Below are 9,998 nucleotides of genomic sequence, written 5' to 3'. Positions count from 1 at the left end.
CCACTTGATACCTTCTCCATCGGAGACCACGACCTCTACGTAGAAGATCCCCCAAGTTCATTCAAGACCCCTCACAGGAAGACTCCTCAAGACCTCCTCACGCAGAAGAACTACCGCCTCTTGTATCGTCCTTTGTTGTGTTTGGATCTTGTATCACTCTTTATGTTCATGGATCTAGCACATGTGTGATTGTTCTCGTTGATTTGAGTGTCTTTCTCTCGTGTTCTCCCCTCGTGTTCTTCGTAGGATCCTCTCCATTTTGTGAAAGATCGGCCCTAGGGTTTCCACCCTACATCACTTATCCTAGGCCCAAATCATGGGGAAGTGTCATGTAGTCGATGTTCACATAGCGCCACTAGAGGAAAGACAACATACATCTCATCAAAATATCGAACGAATACCAAATTCACATGATTACTTATAACATGACTTCTCCCATGTCCCCAGGAACAAACGTAACTACTCACAAATCATGTTCATGTTCAAGATCAGAGGGGTACTAATTATCATTAAGAATCTGAACATCTGATCTTCCACCAAATAAACCAACTAGCATCAACTACAAAGAGTAATCAACACTACTAGCAACCCACGGGTACCAATCTGAGGTTTTGAGACCAATATTGAATACAAGAGATGAAGTAGGTTTTGATAGGAGATGGTGCTAGTGAAGATGTTGATGAAGATTGACCCTCCCTCGATGAGAGGATCCTTGGTGATGATGATGGCTTCGATTTCCCCCTCCCGAGGGGAAGTTTCCTCTGTAAAATCGCCCTGCCGGAGCCCTAGATTGCTTCTGTCCAGATTCCGCCTCGAGATGGCGGCACTTCATCCCAAAAGCTTCCTTCTGATTTTTTCTAGTTCAAAACCCTCCATATAGCAGAAGATGGACACCGGGGGCTCGCCAGGGGGTCCCACAAGCTCAAGGGGCGCGCCAGGGGGGTAGGTCGCGCCCCCAGGCTTGTGGCCACCTGGTGGGTCCCCTTCTGTTGTTTCTTCGTCCAATATTTTTTATATTTTCCAAAACAATTCTCCGTAAACTTTCAGGACATTTGGAGTTGTGCAGAATAGGTATCTCAGATTTGCTCCTTCCTGGTCCAGAATTCTAGTTGCGAGCATTCTCCCTCTTCATGTAAATCTTGTAAAATAGGAGAGAAAAGGCATAAGTATTGTACCATAATGTGAAATAACAATCCATAATGCAATCAATATCAACAAAAAACACGATGCAAAATGGACGTATCAACTCCCCCAAGCTTAGACCTCGCTTGTCCTCAAGCGAAAGCCGAAATCGATAATCATGACCACATGCTTAGAGATAGAGGTGTCGATAAAACAAAATACGGGATGAGGGCATCATGATCATCTTTAGAACATCAACATATTGTCATATAACTTCTTATGCCAAAATGATAATTTGTTCACAAGGTAAAGTATGAACCTCAAACTTTATTGAAAACTAACAAACTATGATCTCGGTCATTGAGGCAATTGCAATTTATCATAATATCAGAAAGAGTCAATGTAAGAGCTTTTATCTAGCAAATCCACATACTCAACCATCTTTTAGTCTTTGATAGTTGCTAACACTCACGCGATATTTATGAGATCAAAATTTTAATCTGGTACAAAGAAAGATAGGGGCTTATAGTTTTGCCTCCCAACCATTTACCTAAAGGGTAATGTCAACAATAATAATTTATGGTCACCTACATCCGAGTGGATATGTATGTCTGGATCTTTCCCCAACACATAGTGCTTTCCAAAAAGAGAAAGTGTAAAAAGGAAGGGTGAAGATCACCATGACTCTTGCATAAAGGTACAAGGTAACAGTAAAAGATAGGCCCTTCACAGAGGGAAGCAGAGGTTGTCATGCGCTTTTTGGTTGGATGCACGAAGTCTTAATGCAATGGAACGTCACTTTATATTGCCGCTTGTGATAGAGAACTTTATTATGCAATCCATCGCTTTTATTTCTTCCATATCACAAGTTCATATAAATTTTATTTTCCCCACACTAAAAGATAGTGCATATTTAGAGAGCAATTTTTATTCCTTGCACTGATGACAACTTACTTGAAGGATCTTACTCAATCCATAGGTAGATATAGTGGACTCTCATGGCAAAACTGGGTTGAAGGTTTTTGGATACACAAGTAGTATGTCTACTTGGTGCAGAAGATTTGGCTAGCATAGGACGAGAAGCAAGCTCAACATGTTAGAGGATCCATGACAATATAACTTCTATTCAGACATAAGGGAACATAAAACATTACGTTGTCTTCCTTGTCCAACATCAACTTATTAGCGTATAATATTTTAATGAGTGCTCACAATCATAAAGGATGTCCGAGATAGTGTATTTATATGTGAAACCTCTCTTTCTTCTTTACTTCCTATTAATTGCTACAATGACCAATACTATGTTTGTCAACCCTCAACAATTTTCATGCATCATACTTCTTATATGTGAAGTCATCACTCTCCATAAGATTATTATACAATCTTTTTATTTCTTTTTACTATTTTTCTTTTCCAAGATCAAAGCAAGAAAGCAAAGCCCTCAACTCAAAACTAATCTTTATTATATAACTCTCACACTCTATACATAGATAGATCATGAAGCAAAAACTTAAAGACTAGATCATACTAAAAACTTTTATTCTACTAGATCACGATATAGCCAAAAGGATCAAACTAAAATAAACGAAAAAGAGAAAGATGGGATGATGAAACGATACCGGGACACCTCCCCCAAGCTTGGCACAAGACAAGGGGAGTGCCCATACCCATGTACTCAAGTCTCCTTCTTCAGAGGTGGTGGTGCAATATTCTTGGCAATGATGCCCTTCAGGATGCGATTTTTGCTCCTCGAGCTTGTTGATTTGCTATTTGAGATATATAATTTCCTTACGTAGCTTCCCAGTGACAGTTAAGGCATCGCCCACCCACGGATGCATCCTTGCTGCAGAGGAAAAAGCAACAATCTTTTTCAAGTTATTGTAAGATATAAATTTAGCACCGGGGGGTTTGACCGAATTCGGGATGATTGAGGCATCGAGTTCCACATGCATGGCTCTAGGTTGAGAGAGACAAGTGACTTCTTGGTCCTCTTCCATGGCATCCACTCTTTTCAGGTCGGCTTCCATCCCTTCCTTTGTCGACCACCCAAAGGGATTAGCGTCTTTGTATGCTCTTGGATCCGGTGTTGGGTGGGAGACCCGACTCTCCCCGACTGACTCTTGCAAAGACATTTTGCTATAAATCTACTACAGAAGTAGCTCGAAACGAAAACATAGGATATTGTCGTAATACGGTGGTCAAAACCTTCGGGAGATTATATAATGAATTTTTACTTGGCAAAACAAGTATTCAGGGAGAAAACGGAGTCCAGAGGGCACACGAGGTGGCCACAAGCTTGGGAGGCGCGCCCCCAGGCTTGTCGCCTGCTCGTGCACTTTTTTAAATATTCCAAAATGGAGTAAAATTGCTTTTGGAAAACCTTTGGAGTTGGTTTACTTACTGTATCACATACCTATTGCTTTTCAGGGTTCTGGAGCGTGCTGGAAGGTTTCTTTTATGTACTCTTCCAGTGTTATGCTATGAATAATATTAGTTTCAACATTTATGGGTTTACCTGAGATATAATGTTTGATTCTTTGGCCATTAACCACCTTCTAGTTATTTCCCTCGGCATTGTTGATCTTGATGGCAACGGAACGATAAACTTCTTCAATAATGTAAGGGCCTTCCCATTTGGAGAGAAGTTTTCCTGCAAGAAATCTTAAAGGAGAGTTGTATAGCAAGACATGGTCACCTACATTAAATTCCCGCTATTGTATTCTTTTGTTATGCCATATTTTAACCTTTTCTTTAAACATTTTAGCATTTTCATAGGCCTGGGTTGTCCATTCATCAAGTGAGCTAATGTCAAATAACCACTTTTCGCCAGCAAGTTTGAAATCATAGTTGAGCTCTTTAATTGGGCAATAAGCTTTGTGTTCTAATTCAAGAGGTAAGTAACATGCTTTTCCATAAACCATTTTATAGGGATACATACCCATAGGATTTTTATAGGTAGTTTTATAAGCCCATAATGCATCAAGTTTCTTAGACCAATTCTTCCTAGATCTATTAATAGTATTTTGCAAGATCAATTTTATTTCCCTTTACTTAATTCTACTTGAACACTAGACTGAGGATGATAAGGAGATGCAATTCTATGATTAACATCATACTTAGCAAGCAATTTACGAAAAGCACCATGAATAAAGTGTGAACTACCATTAGTCATTAAATATCTAGGGACTCCAAACCTCGGGAAAATAACTTCTTTCAGCATTTTAAAGGAAGTGTTGTGATCAACACTACTAGTTGGAATAGCTTCCACCCACTTAGTAACATAATCAACAGTGACCAAAATATGTGTATACCCATTAGAGGAAGGAAAAGGTCCCATATAATCAAATGCCCAAACATAAAATGGTTCAATACCAAGTGAATAACTCATAGGCATTTCTTGACGTCTACTAATATTACCAATTCTTTGACATTCATCAGAAGAAAAGACAAAGTTACAAGCATCTTTGAAAAGAGTAGGCCAATAAAAAACAGATTGTAATACCTTATGTGCAGTTCTATCTCCAGCATGGTGTCCCCCATAAGCCTCAGAGCGACACTTGCGTAAGTTTTTTTCCTGTTCATGCTCAGGTACACAACATCTAATAACACCATCTACTCTTTTATAAAGGTGTGGGTCATCCCAAAAGTAATGTCTTAAATCATAGAAAAACTTTTTTCTTTTGTTGTTATGTGAAACTAGGTGGTATAAATTGAGCAACAATATAATTAGCATAGTCTGCATACCATAGAGTACTATGAGAAGCATTTATGATAGCTGGTTGTTCACCAGGAAATCTATCATCAATAGGTAGTGGGTCATCAAGAATATTTTCTAACCTAGACAAGTTGTCTGCTACGGGGTTCTCAGCTCCCTTTCTATCAATAATATGCAAATAAAATTCTTGCAGCAAGAGAACCCACCTAATGAGTCTAGGTTTAGCATCTTTCTTTTCCATAAGGTACTTGATAGCAGCATGATCAATGTGAATAATAACATTGGTATCAACAATGTAAAATCTGAATTTATCACAAGCATACAAAACTGTTAAAAATTCTTTTTAAGTGGTAGAATAATTTCTTTGAACACTGCCTAGGGTTTTACTAGCATAAGGGATAACATTCAATTTCTTATCAACTCTTTGTCCTAGAAGAGCACCAACAACATAATGACTTGCATTACACATAATTTCAAAGGGTAGGGTTTCAATCTGGCTGGTGAACAATAGGTGCAGAGATTAAGGCTTTGTTAAGTATTTCAAACACTTCAACACAATCATCATCAAAAACAAATGGAACATCTTTTTGCAAAAGATTAGTAAGAGGCCTAGAAATTTTAGAGAAGTCTTTAATAAATCTCCTATAGAAACCAGCATGACCTAGGAAACTTATTATACCTTTGATATCTTTAGGACACGACATTTTTTCAATAGCATCAACTTAAGCTTTATCAACTTCAATACCTCTCTCGGAGATATTATGCCCCAAGACAATACCTTCATTAACCATAAAGTGGAACTTCTCCCAATTCAAGACAAGATTAGTTTCTTCACATCTCAGCAAAAATTGATCAAGATTGCTTAAGAAACCATCAAAAGAAGTTCTATGTATGAAAAAATCATCCATGAAAACCTCAACAATCTTTTCACAAAAGTCAGAGGATATAGCAGTCATACATCTTTGAAAGGTAGCGGGTGCATTGCATAAACCAAAAGGCATACATCTATAAGAAAAAGTACAAAAAGGGCATGTAAAAGTAGTTTTTTCTTGATCCTCTTGTTACACAGGTATTTGGAAAAAACCAGAATATCCATCTAGAAAGCAGAAATGTGTATGTTTTGAGAGTCTTTCTAGCATTTGATCAACTAAATGTAGAGGATAATGATCAACAGAGACAATAGGCATACCAACAACAGGTCTATGTTTATCCTATTGATCGGGTTTAGCAATTCTAGTAGCTTCATCACAGAAATAAATAATATGCCGATCAATATTTCTCCCAAGAGATCTTTAACCATAGAAACATTAGGTTCAACTTTAATTTGTTCAGAGGGTGTAGGTGTTCTTCTATAACTCTTGCAAACTACAACCGATGCTTTCGCATGTTTTTTTATCCTAACAGGAAAAGGTGCACTACAAAAAAATACACTTCCGTGATGATACGTGTTTGTCACAGTAGGTCACGTTTTTTGTCATGCATGTACATCCATGACAAAATTATCATCACGGAAGTGTCCACTTCCATGATGATAAATCGCGCGTCACAGAAGTGCTTTCGTCAAGGGTGACCGACACGTGGCATCCACCGTAACGGAACGTCATTAAGCTATCGGGTCGGGTTTTGGATCCGATAACCCGTTAACAGCCGCGACCAATGGGGATTTTCCACGTGTAAAATCATCATTGGCTGGAGGAAACACGTGTCGTCTCATCGTTGGGACAGATGTCATCCATTCATTGGACAGAAGGCGCCTATGATACGTCGACACGTGGCACGACCCATCAAGTTTAAATGGGCCGGCCCAACTAAAGGCCCACAAGATTTTGCGGACCATAATGGGCCGGGCCAACTAAAGGCCCACGAGATTTTGCGGACCATAATGGGCTGGCCCAGCTAAAGGCCCACAAGATTTCGCGGGCCATAATGGGCCGACCCAGGTAAAGGCCCACAAGATTTTTGTGTGCCATAATGGGCCGGCCCAGGTAAAGGCCCACAAAATTCTTGCGGATCATAATGGGCTGGCCCAGCTAAAGGCCCACGAGATTTCGCCGACACTAATGGGCCGGCCTAGCTATAGGCCCACAAGATTTTGAGGACCCTAGTAGGCCGACCCATTAACTGGCTGCCATTTTTTGGGCCAAATGCCGGCCCATATTTGATCCGGTCCATTAATGGCCTGCCACGTTCCGGGCCTAATAATGGCCCATATGAGATCCGGCCCGTTAAAAGCCTCCCACGTTCTGGGCCAAATCACGGCCCAGATCAGGTCCGGCCCTTTAAGAGGCTTTGGCCTCAATTATGGCCCATATCAGATTGGGCCCGTTAACTGGACGCTATGCTTTTGGGCCCACTTGCTAAAGGCCCATTTAGTTATTCGGCCTGATATTAGTTTCGGCATGTTAAGGGCCCATTTAACATTTCGGCCCTATATTAATTTCGGCCTGTTAAAAGCCCGTCATATAGTTGGGCCAAACTACGGCCCGGTTTGCATCCGGCCTGCTCGCAGCCGATATCTGATTGGGCCAAACAAGGGCCGAGACAATTTTGGCCTGTTAAAAGCCCGTGATTTGATTCGCACAATCATGGGCGGGGGTCCATTTCGGGCTGCTGCCGGCCCGTGAGCTGTTCGGCACGTTTTAGGCCCAACCTACTTCTCAGCCTCCTAAAAGCCCATTGAGTTTTCTTGCGAAAAGAGGGCCGGGGGTTACTCGGCCTATTAAAGGCCCGAATCTACTAGTGGGCCAGTTTGACAAGGCCCATGATGCGGATCATACATCGTGATTGCATGACGGCCCGATTATGTACCGTAATTTTACGGTTTGGCCGGTTTACTGCGAAGACAGGATATATATACAGTAAAATAACTGCAGCATCGTGAATAAGAAAACACCTAGACTATACAATAAAGAAATTACGGCATATTACATCCACTGGGCATCAAAGTTCGCCACTATGATAATAAAGCACAAGCAGACAGCAGATTACATACACTGGGCATCGAAGATCGCCACCAGTGCAAATAAACACGCCGACAAAATAATATACAAAACCGACAGCTCTTTAATAGAGTTCAAGAAAGGTTAGCCCTACTGGCGAGCTGCAGCGCAACCACCTGAGCAAGATGATGAGACTGCGCTTGTTCAACACTTATATCTTCCTCACTCTGAAAGATAAACAAGCACACAGATGACAGGTTTTGCACATAAAAGTATCAGTGCTGACAATTCATCACATTTCTTACTGACGAATAAAGTGACACAGTTTAAAATTGCATTAACACAATATGGTATTTTTTAGGTCAAGACATGGCAGGAAATGACATTGTGAAGGAGTTGGCAGCTTCACGACACCACTAGATTACAGATCAAGAACTCATAAGTATCAATGGTTAGTGTGCTGTCAATTTATCCCATTTCAGATTGGCAAATAAAGAGACGGTTTAAATAATAGTAGAATGATATGACATTGTTCATAGTTAAGACATTGCAGAATATGAAAGTGTGTTGTAGTGGGTAGGTTCACCACACCACTGGATTACGGATGAAGAACAGAAGCATACATGCAGTGCAAAAGAAGATCACTTGCTCTGTATAGTTTAATTTACATGGTATGAAGAAGAAACTTGGTTGTACAACTGAAAACTTAAATTGAGAAGGACAAACTTTTGTTTATGAACTACATAATAAACTTTAAACATGCAATTTGATGCAAACACCAAAAATAAACAGCTGTTGCAGTCATGCCTAACCAAATATACACAACAAAGTTTGAAGGCTTGAGAAGGACAAACTTACATTACTGGTGAAGACAGGCTCTATAAAGCCCTTGTCCATGCTGATGGGGGCGCAATTCAAGAAGTTTACCACAGAATCTTCTTCATAAGCATTGCCTTTATTCTACATTTTGTTAAGAGTAAATATAGATGTGATAATATACGAAAAAATGGAGAATATTTAAGATAAGATGAAGAGTGATGCTACATAACCAAGTAGCTATAAATGTATGTGCAGCGATACAGGCAAAAGGCACAGGCAAGAGCAATGCACAGCTAAACTTCTTCAGTACCAACCTTATGGTAAGAGTAAATATAGATCTAATGTGTAGAAAATGGAGGGCAAAGGAAAATAAGCTGCAGAGTGATGGTACATGAACAACTACCTGTCAATATAAGTACACTGATAAAGGACAACATGTACTTACAAGAACAATGCAGAGCTACAAAAATCATTGGCATTGGATATATTCTACACTAATGTAACCATTCATACAGATCAGATAGTTTGGAGCGAACAATTGATAAGCAAGCCATCATGCATACTGCTGTCACATAATGAACAAAGTATGTATGCAAGTACAGTGATACAAGACAACAGGTACTAACAAGAGCAAATCAGCGGGCAGCATATTTGTGATATCCTGTCGTTCTTTTCAAACCGGAATTCTTCTTCGAGCAGATTTCCTGCAAAAAAGATCCGTAAGGCACATGCGGAAAAGTAGAAGTTCAAATTGTCATTTGATTTCATAGACAGTACCATCCTGGGAACGAGACCAGTGCATAACAAGGTTTTTCCATTCAATGTCTTTTAAATTTAGCACAGGAGACTTCACCGGAAATTCGTTTATAGACTTGCCATCAAAGTGTGATTTCCTCAGGTAACACCGATACTGCTGCAATGCTTCCTTGAAAAGCACAAGCAAGCTTTGCTTGTCATGACTATCCAGATGGACCCTCGCTTAGTTACAACAATGTAATGTAAATCATTGATGTGTTCGATCAGCAGAAAATAGGAAAATAATAACCATGAATAATAACACTTACACGTAAGTTGGACAGGAAGATGTGAAAATGGTGTTTGTCTTCACTATAATCTTCCCATGATGGGAATATATGCACGTAGTCCCTAACAACATTGAAAGCATTGTCTTTTAAACTGGGAATAAATGGAATGGGGTTCCAATCTGCAGGAATTGGCCGTCTCTACAGTTGGGATAGGTCTTCGGCCGGTGGACTTGCTGTACTTTTTGCTGGAGTGGGATTTTTCTGTGGTACAGCTGGTGCTATGGAAAATGAAATCGGTATACCTTTTGCTGGAGTGCAGGTCCTGTGTGGTGGGGCTAGTGGTGTGGCCAGTGAAGTATGGGTACAGTCCGCTGGAGT

The sequence above is a fragment of the Aegilops tauschii genome, chromosome 2 (genome assembly GCF_002575655.3).
Source record: "Aegilops tauschii subsp. strangulata cultivar AL8/78 chromosome 2, Aet v6.0, whole genome shotgun sequence".
In the NCBI taxonomy this organism is placed as follows: Eukaryota; Viridiplantae; Streptophyta; class Magnoliopsida; order Poales; family Poaceae; genus Aegilops; species Aegilops tauschii.
The sequence above is the reverse complement of the archived record's forward strand: the minus strand, read 5'-3'. Positions refer to the sequence as shown.